This window comes from Tachyglossus aculeatus, chromosome X1 (genome assembly GCF_015852505.1).
Source record: "Tachyglossus aculeatus isolate mTacAcu1 chromosome X1, mTacAcu1.pri, whole genome shotgun sequence".
In the NCBI taxonomy this organism is placed as follows: domain Eukaryota; kingdom Metazoa; phylum Chordata; class Mammalia; order Monotremata; family Tachyglossidae; genus Tachyglossus; species Tachyglossus aculeatus.
In genome coordinates, this window is record NC_052101.1 from 65,488,306 (window position 1) to 65,512,873 (window position 24,568).

Consider the following 24,568-nt stretch of genomic DNA (forward strand, 5'->3'; position numbering starts at 1 on the left):
AAGTGCTTAACAAGTACCATAACTATTATTATTATTATTATTATTATTATTATTATTATTATCCATCCATAGAATTAATGGTCCTGGGTCTTCTGGGTCACACAGTCTTGTCAAACAAAGGCAACAACCTGCACAGAGCCCCAGGCTCTCATTCCCAGTACCCCCTCTGTGCCCGCAGCAGCAGTTCCCAACCAACCCATCCCACAACTTAACCCCACTGTTCATGTATATGCACACACATACATGAAAAACCTTCCCTTTGGGGTGGCAGCATGACTCCCTCTTTCCATGGGGACAGAGGCCTTCCTTACCCCCCAGATCTGAAAATGCAACTGATGCCCTCTGCATGAGCAGGGGCAAATTTTAGTAGGACACTGTAGCAGTCAGCTACATCTGTTTGCATACATCTTCTCTTGGCATTAGGGTCAGTAGTGTCTTAGGGGATGGGGAGACTAGTGTTTGCCCCATAATAGGCTGTCTATCCCCGCTCATGGTCACACCTGGAGAGTTTCCAGTACTCTACCAGTCTTGACTATGGGAGGGAGAATCAAGCAGAGGCATATCCACTCCATTCCTAGCTTGGGCAGTGGCTAGCAAGTGGAAGGCAATCTGCTACAAGTCAAAACACTCCTTGAGGCCAAGAAAATGCACTGAGCAGCTTCATCTACACCCTTGGACATTCAATATTTGCCCTGCATCATTTAATGTGCCTATCTATAAATTATTCACTTTGTGTACAGAAATGTGGTGGGTGGGTGAGAGCACCGAGTAGTAATTGGAATTATTGAGCAGTTACTGTATACAGAGGGCATGTACATGTAGGGCATGCTGGGGGAGTAAGATATTGAACTGATGGGCGCGTTCCCTGACCACAAAGAGCTGCCAGTCAAAATCTCCAACCACCTAAGAAACTGATGATTTAAGCAAAAAGGTTTCAGCAGCTGGTTAGATCTTTAGCAAAGACCATGTTTTCAATTATGGCTGAGAATTTGCGAACCTCAGTGTGTGAAATGGGATTGATTAACATGGGGGAGGGGATGCCACCAGGATGGGGGGGGGGGGGAGACTGAGGCAGGGAAGCAGCATGGCTCCATGTGAACCATCGGACAACTGCTGCTCCTCTTCCTCCTCCTATTAACCCCTATTCCCAATACTCACATCTCTGCTGAGAAAACAGAAGCACAAACCCTGGTGAGCTGGTGGTGTTGGCAATAATTGGGAGTTCTTGGCATTTGCTCTGAGTTAGAATAGCATGGCCTAGTGGATAGAGTGTGGGCCTGGGCATCAGAAGGTCATGGGTTCTAATCCCGACTCCACCACTTGTCTGCTGGGTGACCTTGAGCAAGTCAGTTCACTTTTCTGGGCCTCAGTTACCTCATCTGAAAAATGGGGATTGAGATTCTGAGCCCCTCGACGGGCAGAGACTGTATCCAAGCTGATTTGCTTGTATTCACCCCAGCACTTAACACAGTGCCTGGCACATAGTAAGCACTTAACAAATGTAATAATAATAGTAGTGAGCCAGTGACTGTCTGCGGGAGAATTCCATCAGTGGTTTTTATTGAGCACTTACTGTGTACTAAGCACTGAGCAATGTACTAAGCACTGGGGAGAGGACAATATAAACAGAGTTGATAGACATGTTCATTGCCCATAATGACCTTACAATCTAGAGTGGAGACATTAAAATAGATAAATTATAGATATTGACTGTAAGTGCTGTGGGGCTAAGGGGTGAATGAAGTGTGCAAATGAGGCGCAGAAGGGAGTGGGAGAAGAGGAAATGAGATAAGGATTTGTGTGGCAAGACCTTCCATCTTTCCATTTAAGTCTGGAGGGTGGGGGAGTGGGGGTGAGGGATTGAATCTTTGGTCCAGGCCTTATTACCAAGCAATCCATCAATATGACCTTCAGAAGGGTGGAAATAAAACCCTCAGTAACATTTTCACACACATTGTATGCTGGTCACTATACTAAGCACAGGCAAGCTCCTGCCCTCAAGGATCTCCATCACCTCGCCCCCTCCTACCTCACCTCCCTTCTCTCCTTCTACAGCCTAGCCCACACCCTCTGCTCCTCTGCTGCTAACCTCCTCACTGTGCCTCGTTCTCGCCTGTCCTGCCGTCAACACCCGGCCCACGTCCTCCCCCTGGCCTGGAATGCCCTCCCTCCCTCCGCACATCGCCAAGCTAGCTCTCTTCCTCCCTTCAAAGCCCTACTGAGAGCTCACCTCCTCCAGGAGGCCTTCCCAGACTGAGCCCCCTCCTTCCTCTCCCCCATCCCCCCACCCTACCTTCGTCCCCTCCCCACAGCACCTGTATATATGTTTGTACAGATTTATTACTCTATTTATTTTACTTGTACATATTTACTATTCTATTTATTTTAATGATGTGCATCTAGCTTTAATTCTATTTATTTTGATGACTTGACACCTGTCCATATGTTTTGTTGTCTGTCTCCCCCTTCTAGACTGTGAGCCCGTTTTTGGGTTGTATATATGTTGCCAGCTTGTACTTCCCAAGTTCTTAGTACAGTGCTCTGCACACAGTAAGCACTCAATAAATATGAATGAATGAATGAATCTAGCAGGGGAGACCAACTCTTGAATAATTGCAACTGGGAGCAGGGGGGCCGTGAGCCCATGGGGTAGCTGTCAGTGTCAGATCTGCATACCAGATCTCCTGGAAACAGGCAAGGAAGAAGTGGCAGCCACAGAGGAAGTGGGGGCTCTCAGAGTCCAGAGAGAACACATTATGGTTTTTATTTGATTGGTGGCTTGGGCCCAGTACCATGTAGAGGGGAGCTACCTGACCTTTCAAATGATCCTTGGGTTCCTCTGGCTTTCTTTTTTTAAAGATGGTATTTGTTAAGCATTTACTATGTGCCAAGATCTGTACCAAGCGCTGTGTTAGATTCAAGTTCTTCAGGTTGGCACACTCCATGTTTCACATAAGGCTCACAGTCTTAATCCCCATTTCACAGATAAGATAACTGAGACACAGACAGGTGATTTGCCAAAGGTCACACAGCAGATAAGTGAAATGCCAGAGTTAGAACCCAGACCGTCTGACTCCCAGGCACATGCTTTATCCATGGGATTATGGGTTTAGGCCTACCTGCTCTGCAGAGTCCCCAGCCAGCTCTGTTCAGAAAATCCTTCTCACCCCCCGCACCCTTCCCCTCCATGCTACAAGAAAGAATGCTGTAGACCCTCCCATGGACCTAGAGAAATCTTTGTGATGAAAGTACCTTCTGTTCTGCCTTCAGCAGACTCCACCCCTTATAACAGCAGAGACTCCCATCCACAAACAAGGGACGATCAACAAGCTCAAGATCGGGGTTAAGATTATTAATTATTCAATTATTCTCTGTGTGTTCTAGACCAGAGACTTCCTGTGCCTATCTCACAAGGCATCCAGTGCCAGGCACCAACAGACATCCTACAGCCTTGGCCTGGGTAGTCTCTGCTAGGTAATGGGGAACAGTGAATCTGGTATGTTCTGGGATGGGGGATGAGAGATTCCAGAGGAAGCAAGGCCATCTAGCAGGCCAGAGAGTTGTGGTACAGGAGAGTGGAGTCACTACTGTATAGAAGTTGTAGGGCCTAATAGTAAGAGCACAGGCTGAGGACATGGGCTCTAATCCCGGCTCCACCACTTGGCTGCTGTGTGATCTTGGGCAAGTCACTTAACTTCTCTGTGCCTCAGTTACCTCATCTATAAAATTGGGATTAAAACTGTGAGCCCCATGTGGGATAGGGACTGTGTCTAACCTGATTACCTTGTATGTACCCCAGTGCTTAGAACAGTGCTTGGCACATAGTAAGTGCTTAACATGCCATAATTTTAATTATCTAACACTGGCTTTATTTTGTTGGGTGGAGGGGGAGTGAAAGGAGATGAAGGAAAAGGAATGGGAGGGGGTGTGAGTCCCCAAGCATTGTCCTCCTCTCTGCCCGTCCCTGCCCTGGCACTCTTCCCCCCCCCCCCCACCCCCCAGAATCTCTCCCACTGGAGAATCAGGGGGCACCTGGTGGCTGTGGTCCAAGGGATTCAGACCCACAATCCCACCTCCTCCTAACCCAGTCACCCCACTCTCCCTCACTGTGCTGCCTCTGCTGCCTCCACCCCCTGCAATACATGGCTGCAGTGACAGCCACCAGGCCAGCGACATGAGTACGACTACACTACTCCATCACCAGCCACGTATACTCTTACTTTGCCTGCATCTTCACCTGATTCTTCCCAGGTGTAGGATGGCTGTGGCTATAATCCTGCTGGAGAGAAAACATGACTTCTAGGCAGATTTAGAAGGGGAGGACCCAAGGCAGAGGTCAAAGCCCTGACACGGAATCAGCCTGAAACTTCTCTGCCCATATGTTTCACACAAGGATCACCTGGGAGCCCACCTTCATTGGGAACCTTCCCTGACCCCTCTTCCTTGGCCCTGGTGCTGCCAGCTGAGCTATCCCAGGAGAGACCAACCACTGAAGAGAGTTACAATTATTTTTCTCCCAGTTCTTTCTCATATACCAAATCCTCTGCTGAAAACAGTCACTCCATCTGGGCCCAACCATAGCCGGAAGAATCCCCCACACCTGTCAGTTTCTCCTCCATCATTCCATGAGTCATGGTCAAAACCTACGAAGTTTCTGCATCTACAGAAGAGTTGTGAGAGATGTTTAGAGACATGAAAAACATTGGTAAATGACAGTAGCCACGAATCACAGAAGAAGAAATTCTTGACATCCTAATAAGCTGACTATGATTTGGAAATATGTTGATGTTATGAAAAAACAAGTATGATCCTGGGATATCCTTAATAGATAGATAGATCATATCCTTAATGGAGTCAAAGTCCTGGTCTAGAATCCACAATTTGAGAATGACATGGACAACTTGAGTAGGAAAATAAGTTGATTAAAAGGTTGGCTAGTATGCCTGTGATGGATGATGGCGGCGGTTGTTCCGGATGGCCACCAAGTCGCCGGGCGACTAAAGAATTAATCAGACAGCATGTGACTGCCGAAAGTTTTAATAAAGTTTTATTGGTAAGGCCGAAGACCGAATAAGGGGTAACGCACCCGGCAGGCTCATTTCCTTAAGGGAAAAGGCCCTGAGTGCCTGATACAATGGGCTTATATACCACTTTTGCTGATCACAGTGATTGGTAGATTTGAAAACTGTGGGGACTGGATTGGTGCAGATTTGATACAGAGCTGGGCGGAGTCTACCTCCTTATTTGGTTTGGTTCCTGGACCCAGCCAGTGGGCTGCAGGGTCTCAGGCCCATACCAGATATGGCAACAGAACCGCGTACATTCAAACAATATCTGCAACCTTTCCATGGTGCATGGGGGGGCCCCCATCATTCCCCTCTCAAAGACATAAGACCCTTATTCCTAAGGGGTTGCTGAGGGTCGCTGGTCCGTCTTCTGGAATGGCTTCATGCTGACAGTGGGTGATGAACTCATAACTAGATGCGTTCGGGGTCGTATGGGTGTACCGCAAACCAGCCGTGAGCCCGACGGCGAGATGGCAGTGGTGTCACGGTCGGGGTGATTTCTTGTAGAGCCTGTAAGATGGGGGCAGTGTCCCCCTCAGGTTCCTCAGTTGACTTCTGTCCCGTGGGTTGGTGCTCTTCCCCGCGGAGCCGGAGGCAGAGGTCGCCAATTCGGTCACAGGTGTATTGTGAGGGAGTGTCCTCCTGGGGAGAATCAGAAAAATCTGGGACAAGAGGTGTCCTCGGTTTTGGTGCGGGCTGCCTGTCGAGCAGCTGAGTCCGCAAAATGATTTCCCTTGATTATTTCTGTATTCCCCTTTTGGTGTCCCCGACAGTGAATTACAGCCACTACCCGGGGTTCCCAAACTGCTGCGAGTAGCTGGAGAATTTCCTCTGCATGTTTGATAGGGGTGCCTCGGGCAGTGAGGAAACCTCAACTCTTTCCAAATAGTCCCATGAGCATATAAGACATGGAAGCCATATTTGGAGTCAGTAAATATGTTAAGACGCATCCCCTTTCCCAATTCCGTAGCTCGAGATAGGACTACTAGTTCTGCTTTCTGTGCAGAGGTCCCTGGAGAGAGGGGCCATGCCTCGATGACCTCATGGAGGCTCACTACCACAAACCCTGCATATTGGACTCCTTGGTTCATGTAACTAGACCCATAACCTCAGGGGTGTCAAGAAGGAGGGCCTAGTATTGCAGCAAGTGGCCTCCTGTGAGCCAACGCTCACCCCTATTTCCTAGCACTGCTAGGACTCGATGTGGAGTATAGACAGTAAGGGTTTAGACCAAAGTCAGGTTTCTGCTCCCCTGTACCGCTACGGCAGTGGCTGTTACCGCATGGAGACATGCTGGCCAACCAGCAACGACACTATCCAACCGCTTGGAAAAATATGCTACCGCCTGAAAGTCTGACCCCAAGGATTGACCTAGAACTGCAGCACAGTGGTGTCGCCGCTTGTCTACATATAAGTCAAAAGGTTTGGCTAAGTCAGGCCAAACAGTTCCTGCTGGTATAAACATGGTAAGGGGGCAGTTTGGCGACAAGATTTTGAGATGCCGTCGATCCCCACCACCCTTACTCCAGATGGATGGGTAGGACCGCGAAAACTGGGAAGGACAGAGTATAGGTGGCCCCCATATCGATAAGAAAATTTATAATCTTACCGGACACTTCCACGCTCACTCTGGGTTCGGCCATGGAGATGGTTCCTGCGGGGGCCCGACCGTTCCCTGGGCCCTGTCAGTCCCGGCTCTCAGACGCGCCAACAGCCGGGAACTGGCCAGCCTCAGGGTCGGCGCTCGCCTCCAGTAGTGGGCAGTTCCGCTTCCAGTGCCCGTGTCCCCGGCAGAGAGGGCACGGTCCAGGTGGCTGGCGGGTGCGTCCAGGCCTCCATGCCTAGGGGCACTCCTGAGCCCAATGGCCAGCCTGGGGGCACACAAAACAGGGCTTCCCGGACGCTGGGCCGCAGACAAGCGTCGTGGTCACATCGGGCGACCTTCCAGGGTGAGACTGACCCTTCATCAGGGCCGCCACAAGTAACTGGGCCTGCTCTCTGCCCTTCACTTTGGCCCTGCGGTCCCTCTCATCCCAGGCTGCCTGGTCACGGTTGTTAAAACTCTAAAGGCAGCCTCTATCAATTGATTCGTGGGGGTTTGTGGCCCCAACTGCTCCTTCTGTAATTTTCGGTAGAAATCTTCAGCCAATTAATAAAATACAGATTTAGAAAGACACTTCCCTCTACCGAGTTGGGATCAAGCTGGGTGTACTTTCGATTCGCTTCCATCAGCCTGAGTCTAAACATGGCACGGTTCTCAGTAGGGTCCTGGGTCACAGCTCAGACCCAATCATAGTTAACTTGCTTCCTAATTCCTTTCTCCATGCCTGCCAGTAGGCATGTAATCATATGATCCTGGAGCTGTCTATCAGTACTCTCCCCCTGATAACTCCATTCTGGTTTGGAGCGAGGGACAGCTATCACTCCCAGTGGGTGCCTCCCATGACTGTTCAAGGCAGCTTCATCCCCTGCCCTTTCAGCATAATCCCAAACTAGTCTCTTTTCCTCTACAGTCAGGCAGGAGGAAAGCAACAGATTAAGATCTTCCCATGACAGGTCGTACTGCAAAGTCAGGCTCCAGAATTTGTCCCGAAAGTGCGCGGGATCCACAGAATATTGTCCCAATTTCCGTTTTGCCATTTCCAATTCGCTCAAAGAGAAGAGAGCCTGTACCCGCATTATCTTTCCCCTCTCCCCTGCAACCTCCCTCAAGGGGAGTATCCTTTCCTCTCCTTCTGGAGGGGCGTACGTGTGCCTCCCCGGGTGCTGGAAGGGCTTAGGGCCCAGGAGGAGGTGAACTGGTATGGAGGAGGACATAACAAAGGTTTGGGCCCTGTAGTGGTGGTGTTTCCCATTCCGTCGGGGGCGGGGGGGGGGGGCGGGGGAGGGGAGCCCGAAGGTACCTGAGATTCCCAGCCAGAGGGAGGGGGAAAGCCATCCTCCCTGGGTCCCCTGCAGAGGAGAGGATCATCCAGTATATCTGAGGAATCAGACCTTAGGGCTGGACCCCCTGGAGGGGCCCAGGAAAAACACATGTGGCAGTTTTTTCCATCAGGGCTTTGGGACAAAGCCATAAAAGCTTGGACATATGGGATTTCTGACCATTTCTCTAACCGCCTGCAATATAAGTCCAGCTGGAAAATAGTATTATAACTTACGGACTCATATTCGGGCCAGACCTCCTGATCCTCTAATTTATACTGGGGCCATTTTGTTGTGTACAAGAAAATCAGTTGCTGGCATTTTAAATTGGCCAAACCAAATTTGTCCTTATTCTTGGTGTTCAGCAGGCAACCCAATGGGAAGTCGCCTGGAATTGAGGAACCTTGTCCCATAACAGGTGAAAAACGTTCCTCTTTTGGGGTGCTGGGAAAAATTTGTCCCATAATGGGTGGAAAACGTTCCTTTTTTGAGGTTCTGTGTCTGTTTAGGGTTAAGACCAACCCGGTCGGCCTTTTTTCCCCCCTAGTGAACCTGGGAACTAGAAGGTGCCTCCGCGAGAGCAGACAAGAACAATTCCAGTTCTGTGTCTGTCTCGGGCTATGTCCGAGCGCCACGTGGCATCCCACTGGCGCTGGAATACACAGACCATCTCCTGACGAGAGGTCCTTTTCCCAGACCGACCCGGTCGGCCTTCCTTCCCCCCAGTGTACCCAGGAACTAGAGGGTGCCTCCGCGAGAGCAGACAAGAAGAATCCCGGCTCTGTCTGTCTCGGGTTATGCCCGTCACCGAGTGGCGTCCCACTGGTGCTGAAATGCCCGAACCATCTCCTGATGAGAGGTCCTTTCCCAGACCAACCCGGTCGGTTTTCCTTCCCCCCAGCGTACCCGGGAACTAGAGGGTGCCTCTGCGAGAGCAGACAAGAACAATTCTGGCTCTGTGCCTGTCTCAGGTTATGCCCGATCGCCGCGTGGCGTCCCACTTGCCCAAGCTGTGGTCCCTCCAACTCAAGGCATCCCCTGATGAGAGGTCCTTTTCCTGGACCGCCTCTTGACAAGAGGTCCTTTTCCCAGATCGCCTCTTGACGAGAGGTCCTTTTCCCAGACCGCCTCCTGACGAGAGGTCCTTCACATGGACCGACCCGGTCGGTCCTTCCTTCCCCCCAGTGTACCCGGGAACTAGAGGGTACCTCCGTGAGAACAGACAAGAACAATTCAAAAAAAGAACTCACCACTCCGATGGCTTCAGGCTGTGCTGTGGTCAGCCAGGACAGCAGCAGTCACAGCTACTGGATCTCCCCGTACGGGTCACCAAAATGATGGCGGCGGTTGTTCTGGATGGCCACCAAGTCGCCGGGCGACTAAAGAATTAAACAGCATGTGACTGCCGAAAGTTTTAATAAAGTTTTATTGGTAAGGCCGAAGACCGAATAGGGAGTAACACACCCGGTGGGCTCATTTCCTTAAGGGAAAAGGCCCTGAATGCCCGATACAACAGGCTTATATACCGCTTTTGCTGATCACAGTGATTGGTAGATTTGAAAACAGTGGGGACTTGATTGGTGCAGATTTGGTACAGAGCTGGGCGGAGTCTACCTCCTTATTTTGTTTAGTTCCTGGACCCAGCCAGTGGGCTGCAGGGTCTCAGGCCCATACCAGATATGGCAACAGAGCCGCGTACATTCAAACAATATCTGCAACCTTTCCATGGTGCATGGGGGGGGCCCCCATCAATGGATGGTCTAAGGAATTGGATTTATTTAGCTGGAAATGCAAACTCATCAACCTCTTTCAAGAATGAGCATGCCTACCAATTTTGTGGCATTGTATTCTCCCAAGAGCTTAATAATAAAAATAATAATAATGATGGCTTTTGTTAAGCACTTACTATGTGTAAAGCACTGTTCTAAACACTGGGGAGGATTCAAGGTGATCAGGTCGTCCCCCGTGGGGCTCACACTCTTCATCCCCATTTTACAAATGAGGTAACTGAGGCCCAGAGAAGTGAAGTGACTTGCCCAAAATCACACAGCTGACAAGTGGCAGAGTCAGGATTTGAACCCATGACCTCTGACTCCCAAGCCCGGGCTCTTTCCACTGAGCCACGCTGCTTCCCTAATACAGTGCTCTGAACACAGTAAATGCTCTATAAATGCCACTGATTCATTCATTATTTATTGTTTATGGGATTTAAGTGCTTACTATGTGTCAAATTTTGATAGACCAAAGTGACACTCAGTTCTTCATGTCCTTCAGGAACAAAACAGCTTTAAAATGCAGCAGTAAGGTATTTTGGTTAGATGAAAGTACAGTGCTCTGCACACAGTAAGCACTCAATAAATACGATTGAATGAATAAAAGGACGTCTTGCTGCAGGTTGAGTAACCAGTTGAATAGGTGGAATTTATTTCCTTACCTGGTGCTATTTACAAATGGGAATCCTATTCATATGATGAGGAAAATTCACTCATTCACTCATATGAAAACTCATTCATATTCCTAAGGCAGGGACTGTATTAAGCACTTGGGAGAGTACAACATAGAGTGGGTAGACACATTCCTTGCCCACAACAAGCTTATGGTCTATAGGACCCCTTTAGGTCCCTTTCAATTCTCCATGTCCATGAATCAAAGTATAAGGTTAAGTTAGTCAAACTTGCACATACTGGGAGAGAACTTCAAAGCCACTTGTCAAACTCACAATCTCGATTTCAATCATAAAATGGTTCTAGAGTTTCACATTTGTGTCCCGAAGGGATTCTTTCAAACTCTTGGTATATGCAGTTTATAGGACATGATGAGCAGTGTGTTTATAAGCTCTAGTTGATTGGTGCAGAAGGGTTATTGTACACTTATTAGCTGGAGAACTTGCACGTAGCACCAGGTGCAATCATGCCGTTCCAGTCCTTTTAAAAAAAAATGTAATCAGTGTACTGCATGCAGCACTAGATCATTCGAGAGACTGCTGGGGGACATTAATGGCACTAATTAGGTGAACACATCCAGATGTCTCATGCAGTTTGTAGTGAACATGACACATCACAGAACATTTTCATTGTCTTCCTTCCACAAAAACCCCCAAATGGAAAGGTAATTAAGTTGTTGACTAGGTTGCTCTAAAGTCCCTCTCAGATGCTATGGACTGTGCACCTCAAGCAGGAGAAAAGCCCTCACTTGATATGTGCAGTGCTGCATTCAGCTTTTCAAATTTAGGTTCACAAATTTCTCAGTTCACCCTGATTTTATCCCAAAAAGAGATGAGCCAAAGACTGACCAGCTAGAAAAACAAAAACAAACAAAAAACAAAGTATCTCTTTCAAGACTCTCTACTGTTCAACACCTTGATTAATCTTTCTTTTAGCCTCAAACAAAACAATCACGTGTGTCTGTGTAGATCTATCCATTTATCTATGCATCCATATACAGGAATATCTACAACGTGTAATGTGGCTTTGCTCCCACCTAGTGACTAAACTGAATCCCCATCTTACTGCATCTCTTGACCTGACATTCAAACACATTGCATCTCTTCAACTGACATTCAAACACATCCTTCCAGTTTACAGACCACTCTCTTACCAGGACTTTGGGTAATATCATTTAAGCTAATTAAATACTTTAAGGGACCTAAAAAGGCAAAGTGGGCCTCCTACCTCAGAGAAGAAATCTAAGAAAAAAAGGAGTAAAGAGGATTCTATCTGGAATGAGAAAGGTGGTCTGACTAAAGGTGGTCTATTGTTAATGTCTCAGGGCAGTACTCCCCAAATGGATCACACACAGAAATCCTATTTCCCAGCAGGAATCTTCTTTGTATGGCCTCCACAAACCATAGTTCTGGAAGGTAGAATCCTGACCCAGCAAAGATCACATTCTTTTATTAACAACAAACTCCTCCCAAAACTTTTTTTAACAGTATTTTTAAGTGCTACTGTATGCCAGACACTTTTCTAAGCACTGGAATAAATACAAAATAATCCAGTTGGACTCAGTCCATGTCCCACATGGGGCTCACAGTTTTAATCTTCATTTTACAGATGAGGGAACTGAGGCATAGAGAAATTAAGTGATTCACCCAAAGTCACACAGCAAACAAGTGGTGAAGCTGGGTTTAGAACCCAGTTCCTTCTGACTTCCAGGCCCGTGCTTTATTCACTAGGCCATGCTGAATCCCATAACTCCCTCCCCTTATCCTACTTACCCCTTTTCTCCACCAACCCAATTCAAAGTCATCTGCACTTACCTAAATCCCCTCACTGTTCCCCATATCTACTGTGCTGCTGTTTGATCTGAAGGTTATTTGTAGGAGACTGTAAGCTCTTTGTGGGCAAGGAGCATGTCTACCAAATCTGTTAAATTGTACTTTCCCAAGCACTCATTATAGTGCTCTGCACACAATCTCTCAGTAAATTCCATTGATGATGATGATGAATAATTGTTCCTCATTCGAAACTGCTTTACGCTTTCTTTTCTTTTTTGTTAATGCTATTTGTTAAGCACGTACTGTGTGTCAAGCACTGTTCTAAGCCCTGGGGTAGATAGAAGGTAGTCAGGTGAGACACAGTCCTTGACCAACAGTCTAAGTAACACAGTCACTCCACCATTCTTTTCATTTGTCCTCTATCAGCAGACTCTGCCAATTACTATTAAGTCCTGTGAGGTGCTTTGGAGTTTCTATTCAAGTGACTCTGAGGCTCTGACTAAATGACTTTTGAAACTCAGTCCAATCAGTATCTTGCATGGTCTTTTTGGCACCAGCCTGGTCTAGTGGAAAGAGCATGGGCCTGGGCGTTAGAGGATTTGGGTTCTAATCCCAGCTCTGCCAAATGTCTGCTCTGTGACCTTGGGAAAGTCACTTAACCTCTCTGTGCCTCAGTTACCTCATCTGTAAAATGGAGTATGAGCCCCAGGTTGAACAGAGAACGTGTCCAACTTGATTACCTTGTATCTCCCCCAGAGCTGAGAACAGTATTTGGCTCATAGTAAGTGCTTAACAAATATCGCTATCATTATTATCATCCAAATCTCTGTCACAGATGTCAATTGTGCTTGATACTACTATGCTGTCAATTTACCTGCTAACAACTATGAACAAACTAGTATCAGAGAGGGAAGTGGGCATCATAGAGGAATTCTCTAATCTGTTAAGGATGTACTCACTCCATCAGGCAAGTAGATCCACTTGAGAGGGGGGCTCATACACTAGGCTTGGTCATGAAGAAAATGTTGCAGCCAGCTTGAGGCTCCCCCAATAGAAAACGGAAATGGCCCTTGATGAACAACCTGCCAATGTCAGGAGAGGAAGCATTTGAACAATAGCTGGGGCAATGACACAGACCTACCGCCAGAGAAGCATGTATCAGAGGACAAAATCAAGGGCAACCGTGTGAGAAACTTCAGGGTAGGGCCCTAAATGTGCCCCTCCCCTCCCCCATGCCATATGTGATGTTCAGTGCACCTTGTTCCCATGCAAAATTCAAGCACGCTGGTTCACTGCACAGGAATGTTTGTTTTCCCCCTTTGACCAACCTTCTGGTAGCAAAGAGACAACAGGGGATCATTAAGCCAAGATCCTAACCACTAGGAAGAGGAGGTCTGAAAAGGACTCATTCAGTGGTGCTACCACCCAAGTAACGCAAATCATAAGAGTGTGGCCTAGTGGATAGAGCACGAGCCTGGGAGTCAGAAAGACCTGGGTTCTAATCCCAGCTCTGCCACTTGTCTGTTGAGTGACCTTGGGCAAGTCACTTCACTTCTCAGTGCTTGAGTTACCTCATCTGTAAAATGGGGATTAAGACTGTGAGCCCCATGTGGGACAGGAACTTTGTCCAACATGATTAGCTTGTATCTATCCCAGTGCTTAGTACAGTGCCTGGCACATAATAAGCGCTTAACAAATACTACTTAAAAAAAAGAGGGGGCAGTACATGATCTTCTTGTTGATATGTCTAATTAAATTGAGAAACAACTTTCCAGCACAGCAGACAAATGGTCGAACTGGGATTAGAATCCAGGTTCTTTTGACTCCCAGGCCCATGTTCTATCCACTAAGCTACATTGCTTCCCACGCTGCTCTTTCCAGGAGAGAGATATTGATTGGGCTGTTGTAGTAGGTCGCATTCCACATTCCTACAGAGCCTTCACATTACAAGAAGATTCATACTTTAATCAACGCCTCCTGAATATGCAAAAACATTTCTACCAACATCACACTGTGCTGTGTCCAAGGACATACATTGTCAGAGAAAAGTCCCCTCACAGTATTCTATCCAAAATACATAGTGAAAACATGTTAGATCTGACTACAGTAGCCTCCCCTTCTAGACTGTAAGCTCGTTGTAGGCAGGGAATGTGCCTACCAACTCTGTTATATTGTCCTCTTTCCAGTGCTTAGTACAGTGCTTTGCACACAGTAAGTGCTCAATAAATGTGATTGATTAGGGAACTGTGTTACATGGATGGAATCCAAGTAATAATAATAATAATAATAATAATAATAATGATAATAATAATGGTATTTAAGTGCCAAGCACTGTTCTAAGCACCAGCGTAGATACAAGTTAATTAGGGTGGACACAGTCCCTGTCCCACATAGGGCTCACAGTCTTAATCCCCATTTTACAGATGAAGTAACTGTTAAGTGATTTGCCCCACATCACACAGCAGACCAGTGGTGGGGCCGGGATTAGAACCCATGACCTTCTGACTCCTAAGCCTGTGCTCTATCCACTAAGCCACACTGCTTCAGTGATCAGATGGAGTGGGTGGAGTCAACCAGCTATTATCACTTCCAACCCTATAGTTCAGGCCCCTGTATCTAATACCCGGAAGGATCTAAGAATAGATCCAGATCTTGCTGAACAAATGTCTGCTCGTCGAGGGTGGGAGGGAGTTCCATTGCTCAAATTTTGGCTCCTCAAAGGGCCATGCAGATGAACCTGGGAAAGTCTGCTTGTTTTGTTTTGTTGTCTGTCTCCCCCTTCTAGATTGTGAGCCCGTTGTTGGGAAGGGACTGTCTCTAACTGTTGCCGAATTGTACTTTCCAAGCGCTTATTACAGTGCTCTATACACAGTAAGCACTCAATAAATACGATTGAATGAATGAAGATACCTCCCCAGAAGCTGAGCAGCAGGGAGTGTCCATACTGTTCTCACCACTGAGAGCAGCGTGGACATGATGTTTCGAGGTACCTCTATGAGGAGAGGTATCATTTGGTGTGTCAAACTACAGGCCTGATGAGAGAACGTCAAGAAACAGTGAGACATATGGAGTCAGGGTCACCAGCAATCCGTAAATTCAAACAAATGTTCCTGCCGCAGCAGCTGTACCTACCACCACAGCTGCCCCCAAGAGGGCTAGAAATTCACAGATAGTCTGTAAACACGAGCTAAAATTGGTTGTTACCAGAAAGCTTCGAAAGTTATTTTGAGATCCATAAATACTGCAGCAGTGGCAAGCTTGTGTGCCACTGCTCTAGTGCTTTTGGTGGCCCCTGAGGCAAACACAGATGCTCCTGTACTTTGAATGGCAGCTGCAGCAGGAACAGCTGTATGGGCTTATGGATGATTGGCAATGCTGCTCATTCTGACCAAGGGGGTAGATTTCTCTTACTATTACTACTACTACTAATAATAATAATGTTAAGTGTGGCATTTGCAAAATGCTTACCATGTGCCAAGCACTGTACTAAGCCCTGGGGTTGATCCAAGATAACCAGGTCAGATACAGACCCTGTCCCACATGAGGCTCACAGTCTAAAGGGAGGATGGGTATTTTATCCTCATTTTACAGGAGTAAACTGAGGCACAAAGAAGATTAAGTAACCTGTCCAGGGTCTCACAGCAAGCAATTGGCAGAGCCAGGATCAGAACCCAGGTGTTCAAGATTAGCCCCCTTGACTGATTTTTTTTGTGTTTTTTATGGTTTTTGTTAAGTGCTTACTATATATCAAGCACAGTTCTAAGTGCTGGGGTAGATACAAGTTAATCAGGGCAGATACTGTCCCTGTCCCACTTGGGGCTCACCTTCTTAGTAGGAAGGAGAACAGGAATTGGATCCCCATTTTATAGTTGAGGAAACTGAGGCACAGAGAAGTTAGGCAAACTGCCTGAGGTCACACAGCAAGCAATTGTCAGAGCTGGAATTAGTACCCAGGTCCTCTGACTCCTAGGTCCATACTATTTCCTCTAGGCCACAGTGCTTTGTCTTTGTCTTTGTCCAGAAACGCTCTGGGCATGTTACTCCCCTCCTCAAAAATCTCCAGTGGCTGCCAGTCAACCTATGCAACAAGCAAAAACTCCTGACTCTCAGCTTCAAGGATCTCCATCACCTCACCCCCTCCTACCTCACCTCCCTTCTCTCCTTCTACAGCCCAGCCCGCACCCTCCGCTCCTCCGCCAATCTCCTCACCGTGCCTCGTTCTCACCTGTCCCGCCATCGACCCCCGGCCCACGTCATCCCCCAGCCTGGAATGCCCTCCCTCCCCACATCCGCCAAGCTAGCTCTCTTCCTCCCTTCAAGGCCCTACTGAGAGCTCACCTCCTCCAGGAGGCCTTCCCAGACTGAGCCCCCTCCTTCCTCTCCCCCTCATTACCCTCTCCATCCCCACCGTCTTACCTCCTTCCCTTCCCGACAGCACCTTTATATATGTATATATGTTTGTACATATTTATTACTATATTTATTTATTTTACTTGTACATATCTATTCTATTTATTTTATTTTGTTAATATGTTTGGTTTTGTTCTCTGTCTCTCCCTTCTAGACTGTGAGCCCACTGTTGGGTAGGGACTGTCTCTATATGTTGCCAACTTGTACTTCCCAAGCACTTAGTACAGTGCTCTGCACACAGTATGCGCTCAATAAATATGATTGATTGATTGATTAATTGCTTTCTGAGTGCTGGGAAATTGTTGGGGGGAAAAAGACAGCTCTGAATATTCATTCATTCAATCATATTTATTGAGCGCTTACTGTGTGTAGCGCAATGTACTAAGCACTTGGGAAGTACAAGTTGGCAACAGTCCCTACCCAACAGCGGGCTCACGGTCTAGAAGAATAACAACAAAATCAACAACCAGCCATGTTAACATGGAGCGATATCAGAATGCTCGTGATTTTCTCCAGACAGCCACATTTCTAAGTAATTGAGAGCCCAGTTCTACTGACACTTCTGCATCTGCTGGTGGTAGGGCCCACAATCCCCCTCTTAACTATCTGGTTTCTGGGCAGTGGTCACCCAAATGGCGAGGAGCCAGGCACTGGATTTTCATGGACAAATTGTGTGAATGTGCGAGACCTGCTCTTTCAGAAGCACTCACACTTAAGGTTGCAGCTTCATTATTGGCTCGTCAATTCTCTAGGATTCAGTTTCCTCATATTTTTCCCACAGCACAGGCAATTGGCTCAGTGGAAAGAGCATGGGCTTGGGAGTCAGAGGTCATGGGTTCTAATCCTGGCTCTGCCACTTATCAGCTGTGTGACTTTGGGCAAGTCACTTAACTCGTCTGTGCCTCAGTTACCTCATCTGTAAAATGGGGATTAAGACTGAGCCCTACGTGGGACAACCTGATTACCTTGCATCTACCCCAGCACTTAGAACAGTGCTTGGCACATAGTAAGTGCTTAACAAATACCATCATTATTATTATGACTTTTGGCCTCAGCTTGGGTATTCTTTTTTTTTTTAATGGTATTTGTTAAGTGCTTATTGTGTGCCAGACACTTGACAAAGAGCTGGTGTAAATACAGACTAATTGGGTTGGACTCAGTCCATGTTCCACGTGGGGCTCACAGTCTTAATCCCCATTTTACAGATGTGGTAACTGAGGCACAGAGAAGTTTAGTGACTTGCCTGAGGCCACAGAGCAGACACGTGACAGAGCCAGGATTAGGACCCAGGTCCTCGGACTTCCAGTTCCGGGCTTTTTCCACTAGTCCACGGTGCTTCTCAAGTATTCCTGTGCATAGTAGTTTAAAATGTTACACCAGCTCTATCTGCGAACAGTGCCTAAGATCACACAGCAGCAAAGTGGTAGAGCCAGATTAGAACCCAGGGCCCCCTTACTCCCAGGACTGTGCTCTTTACATAAAGTCATGCTCTTCTGCCACAAATCCAGGAGACCACACACAGCTCTCTCCGTCTTCTAAGCCCTTCTGTAATCACATTTCCCTCAAGAAGCCTCCCCAAATTACTTTTAATCTTCCCTGTATATATCCTCTAACTACCAGTTCAACTCTTCCATATCCATAAGCACTTAAAATCTCCTCTAGCACTTCTGTATATATCTTACCTACCCTATTACTTAAGCACTAACTCATGATGTATCCCCATCCCCTCTTTCTTCTTCCTCCTATCTCTAGTTTATTTTATTGCTTCCTTCTCTCCCCAGTAGAGTACAAGATCCTTGAAGCCAGGGATTTTTCTACTATTTCTATTGTACTCTCTCACCCAAGATCTTAGTACAGTGCTCTGCTCATGGTAGGTGCTCAAAAAATACTATTGATTGAAACTGCTTTGAGAATAAATTGCTAAATGTAGTAGAGGTCAAGGTGTCTAAAACCACATGTTACCATCTGCAAGGGGATCCACAACTAGAACATTTCCATAATTCATCACAGAATATACTGGCCACTGTTGTGACCAGGGCAGAAGACATGGTGGAGCCAGCAGATGGCATTACATTTTTTTATGGTATTTAAGTGCTTACTGTGTTCCAGGCAGTGTACTAAGCACTAGGATAAATACAAGCTAATTAGGTTGAACAAACGTCCTATCCCACATGGGCTCACAATCTTAATCTCCATTTTCCAACTGAGGCACAGAGAAGTTAAGTGGCTTGTTAAGTCTCATAGCAGACAAGTAGTGGAGCTAGTATTAGAACACAGGTGCGTCCCAGGCCTGGGTTCTATCTACTAGCCACCCTGTTTCTCCTGGTACTATCAGGAGTGATGCCACTGGATTTTTCTCTTACTGATGTTTTGGCTTCAGAGAAGAGGATGATATGCAGGGCAGCTCTTTCTTCACCAAAAGAAGGAATGCATTAACATAATGAATTTAGCTATTTGTAGCATTTATTTTAGTCACATCAATATATAACACTCATAAATTAAGTAGGGAATAAAGCCCCTATTAAATAAATTATTGTCTTGGGTTCTGTTATACCTACCAGTACACTGAATTTCAGTTAACAAGTAGGCAATGCACACTGCTGTCCCACTAAAGCAAATTTAACTATTACACAGTAAATGAAATCATGCAAACATTTAAACACCCACAAGATATAAAGGAGGAAGACAGTGAGAAATATGCAAGAGTGCATGAAATACATCCATCATTATCCCCATTAATCAGTTGTTCTCCTAACTGGCCATGTCTGAAAGATAAAATAGAAATTTCTAAATCAAAGAGAGCACAAAGGAGGGTTGACCATTGATCAAATGTTCATTTGTTGTTTTGACAAGAAAATTTGCATGAAAAAAGTATGTTGGACACTTACATGAAAAGTTAAGTCTAAGCATGTTTAGGAAACAAGAGGTCAAGCTCCTTAAATAGCCAGTCAGATAAAAGCTGTATTCTTTTTGCTGTGCATATGTTAAATGTTCAAGCTACAGACCTATAAGATGAACAAAGCATATGGTGGGTGGTGTTTCAAAGCATATCCATTTCTATCTTCAAATCTGGATGGCAGCAATTAATTTTTCTTATGCTATAACTTAGTGGAAAGATCAAAATTAAAATAGTGATAATTTTATAATTTGAGTGTGCGTCTTTCAGTTAGAAACCAAAACTAGAGAGGACAACTCTCATAGCATTCTGACTCCAACTCTGAAGAACAGCTCCAACCAGCCATGCTAGCATGGTGATTTTCTCAGGACAGCCACATTTCTTAGTAATCGACAGAGCCCTGGTCTACCAATGCTCTTGAAAGGATTAGCTAAATTGTGTAGAGATCTTAGTGCTGTGCCCTACACTTCTATGTCAGTCATTCACTAGTACTTCTTGAGCACATACTGTGTGCAGAGCACTATACTAAGTTGGAAATGCACATAATAATAATAACAATAATAATAATAATGGCATTTATTAAGCACTTACTATGTGCAAAGCACTGTTCTAAGCACTGGGAGGGATACAAGGTAATCAGATTGTTCTACTTGGGCTTACAGTCTTCATCCCCATTTTACAGATGAGGTAACTGAGGCCCAGAGAAGTTAAATGACTTGCCCAAAGTCACACAGCTGACAAGTGGCAGAGCTGGGATTTGAACCCATGACCTCTGACTCCAAAGTCTGTGTTCTTTCCACTAAGCCATGCTGCTTCTCTAGGTGTGTTAAAACAGACACATTCCCTGCCCACAATGAGCCTTCAATCTAGAGGGGGAGGCAGACATTAATATAAAAAAATAAATTACAGATATGTATATGAGTGCTGCGGGGCTGTGTTGGGGGGATGAATAAAGGGAGCAAATCAGGGTGACATAGAGGGGAGTGGGAGAAGAGGAAAGGAGGGCTTAGTCAGGGTAGGCTTCTTGGAGGAGATGTGCTTTCAATAAGGTTTTGAAGACTGGAAGAGTAATAGTCTGTCAGATATGAAGAGGGAAGGTGTTCCAGGCCACAGGCAGAGCTTGGGTGAGAGGTCAGTGGTGAGATAGACGAGATCGAGGTACAGTGAGAAGGTTAGCATGAGACGAGTTCAGTCTACTCATAGCAAAGCCAGGGGATCAGGGAATCTCCTTCCAGCAGCGGCCCTATCCCTGTATCTGGAAGAAAGCTCCAACTCTGGCATGAGGGAGCTCTCGTGTGTACAGATGCTGGACAGAATTACCTCTCCCCCTGGCCATCCCAGGGGTCTGCACACATTTGAGGGGACCAGTTCTATATGGCTATCACTTGGGCAGTGGGGAGCAGGTGAGAGGAACTGTGGCACTAGAGGACCAGAAGAAAGAGAGTCAGTCACAGAGTGGAGCTAAAAATGGATGGAGAGGCCACCTCCACCTCACCTTCCCCTCTTCTTGGCCAAAAGCATGAACCTGGGTGGTGGCACCACTGGCCACCTGATTGCTCCCCCACCCCCCGGACCTGGCTGCAGTTTTCCTGTATGTTGGGGCTGATCTGCAGCTTGCAGTGGTGCTGGTGGCGGTGGCAAAGGGAGGAGCCCAGGGCAGCTGGTGGCTGGAACTCTATCCAGTCTCCATGGGTGAGCTCAAGCCACAAAAGTCGGCTCCGTCCCAGCCCCAGCTTGGGGCTATAGAGTGGTTCATGCTCCTCTGCTCATCTTCTTGACTCCACTGCTCCCTGCAGTAATCACCCAATCTCCATGCTCCTGTATCTGCCCAAATGCCTTGAACAGGTTGTGCGCATGTATTGCCTCAATCAATTGATGACATCATTTAGTTGTATTTATTGAGCACTTATGTTTGCAGAGCATTGTACTAAGCACTTGGGAGAGTACAATATAACAATAAACACATTCCCTGCCCACAATGAGCTTACAGTCTAGAGCACTGACTGTGAGCAGCGCACTATACTAAGCACCTGGGAGAATACAATGCCACAGAGTTGGTAGATGTGTTGCCTGCCCACAGAGCACTTATAGTCTCTCCAGTCAATCTGGTTTTCTTCCCCTTCTCTTCTATGGAGACCATAATAATAATAGTAATGATGGCCTTTATTAAGCACTTACTATGTGCAAAGCACTGTTCTAAGCGCTGGGGAGGTTACAAGGTGATCAGGTTGTCCCATGTGGGGCTCATAGTCTTAATTTCCATTTTACAGATGAGGTAACGGAGGCACAGAGAAGTTAAGTGACTTGCCCAAAGCCACACAGCTGACAATTGGCGGAACCGGGATTTGAACCCATGACCTCTGACTCCTAAGCCTGGCCTCTTTCCACTGAGCCACGCTGCATACTCACCAAGGTCTTCAATGACCTGCTTTGAGCTCACTCCAAAGGGCTCTCCTCAGTGTTGCATCTCAACCTTCATGTGTATAGCCCAGGCAAAAGGAGTGTATCTTGAGGAGTCTGTCCCTACCGTTAGACATGTAGGCCTAGCTCATGTTGGATTTGGAAAGGATTTAGTTAAGTGAGAACCTAAAAAAAGATTGTTTACTTAGGGCTTATTAAACATTTTCAAGCAATAAAAATTGAAAGGTGCTTCCATTGCCCCAAGAAGAGCAACACAGTGAATCTGTGTAGAGGCTCTCTGTAAAGCATATTTAAATCAACAAGTGATACTTTTTTAACTTCTTAATCTGTTCAATCGTTGGAATATTCCAGTCACTGTTCTGGCATAACTAGTCACCGTTCTGGCATACACGATAGGAACACCATTAAGGAACTGTAAAAATGATGAATGATAAATTTCTAATGTGAAATCAACAACTTTCAGAAAGAAATGCAAGCCTTTGAGTCACATGTAGTAGAAGTAAAGTGACTCTCAGTGCCTGGAGATCTGATTGAAGAAGGGAGATTGCTGAAATAATTGCAGTGAGTGATCAGTAATGGGTTTCTACCTGAAAGTTTTCCTGACAATTAACTTTTGGGGGACTCATGAGTATTCACAGTTTAAAAAGCCATGAATTTCAAAGCAGGCAGGATGTCATCTGTGGAGATTTAGGTCCCACAGGTTGAGTCAACAAGACCAGCTGAAAATTTTCAGAAAGCAAATCTAACAATGGAGACCTGAATGATTTTGAGAAAGAAAAGTGACTAATAAGCAACCAAAGTTTCCAAAGAACTAGATCCAGGAAGTAAGTAGAAGAAACAGTGTTTACTTTGGAAAGCCATAGCAAGAAAGCTCAGTGTAACTAAGAGCTTAGAATAAGTTGGGACTGGAAAAAACTTTCAGGGAACAATCTGTGGGGGGTAATGTCATCAGCATAAGAGTTTAAGTAGCAATTGTAACCAGCAGTTACCCTTTTCTGATCTTCTAACACAGAGTCTGTGATTGTGATGCTAATTATAGAAAACAATTCAAATGTTTAATTATAAAATACAGCTGTTCATATTATGTAAAACAAAGTTGACATTCCTAATTTTTAAACCCTGTCACACATAGTTTGTGCGAGGACTCATTTCCTTCTGAAGAAATTGAACTGCTAACCCATTTGAATTATGCTCACAACCATCATTCATTCATCTATTCATTCACTAATTTTCACTCTTCCCAAACATAGGTGGTGTGAGGTTTAGAAAAAAAAGTCCTTGTGTACGAAAATCATTCTGCTTCACCATTATTTTCTTCCATTTTGTATTTGACCCTGAAAGAATAAAAATTAAGCCTTTTCAGTGGTTTGAATGCCATTTTTCAATACATTGGTGTTATCCATAGTTTGAGTTTGGCATGTGAGTTAATAGCCTAGTCTCCAGCCCCTTGCATGGGTGCAATTGATTCAGGTGTTGTCAAGACCCTCTGAAGGATGACGATATACTACATTAGATGTCAATGTTTCGACCAGGTTCAGTAACCTTTACATGTAGACAATCCAAACACAATGAGACCTTTGAGTACTTGGTGCACAAAGAGCTGATCATATGATTTAAACACACATTTAATGCTGCTTATGTAATTTGGAATGTGTAATGGTTTTAAACGTCTCATCCCTCACCCCAGCCTTTTCCAATGCCTGTTTAGCAGTGGCAGGACTGGATTATGCGCCCTTCCCCTCCAGGGTCCAAAGTGACTCAGTTTTATGGGAACACCACATGACATCTGATATCACTGTATCATACTGTGTGGAGAACAACATGATGATGTAACCATGACACCCATCCATGGCATAGCGACAGATGCTGTTGCTAATTGGGAAAGGAAAGGGAAAGGAAGGAAAGAGAGGAGAAGGAAGGGACAGTGCAACAAACTGGTATGGACAGCTATTCGTCTCTTCCTTTTCCCTTCCCCTGCTCTCCCTTCTCCCATCCCCTGTACTTTCCACAGGAATGAGAGAGGATCATGCCCAAGGAGCCAGGCATAGGCTGTAGCAGTATGTATGACCCTTTCCTTGCTGTCCAGGTTCAACAGCAGAGGACAAGAGGCCTTTACCCTCTTCTGAAGACAGATGGATCCTGCTTTTGCCACTTCAGAACAGAACAGCATTCTTCATCCATTCATTCATATTTATTGAGCGCTTACTGTGTGCAGAGCACTATACTAAGCACTTGAAAGAGTACAATACAACAGTAAAAAGACACATTTCTTGCCCACAATGAGCTTACAGCCTGAGGAAGGGGGGAGAGAGACATTAATGTAAATAAATAAATAACAGATATGTACCTAAGTGCTATGGGGCTGGGACAGGGGAAGAATAAAGGAGCAAGTCAGGGTGATGCAAAAGGGAATGGGAGAAGAGGAAAGGGGGGCTTAGTCACGAAAGGCCTCTGAGAGGAGATGTGTCTTCATTAAGGCTTTGAAGGAGGGGAGAGTTCTTCCCTGTCCCGTGGCCAGCACTGGGTTTCCATTATGCTTCTTGGGCACTGGGGTTGCTGACCCTGTAGGAGTCTAGAGAAGCAGATGGCTTAGTGGAGAGAGCACAGGCTTGGGAGTCAGAGGTCGTGGGTTCTAAT

The 24,568-nt window shown here is 46.1% G+C and overlaps 1 non-coding gene across 1 annotated transcript; it reads left to right on the top strand.

The window, feature by feature from the left end:
• Nucleotides 1-482: 482 nt before the first annotated feature.
• On the top strand, nucleotides 483-620 carry LOC119920612. The gene has a single exon (XR_005448342.1). It is a non-coding gene; the product is annotated as a small nucleolar RNA SNORA7 (small nucleolar RNA).
• The last annotated feature ends 23,948 nt before the right edge of the window (nucleotides 621-24,568 follow it).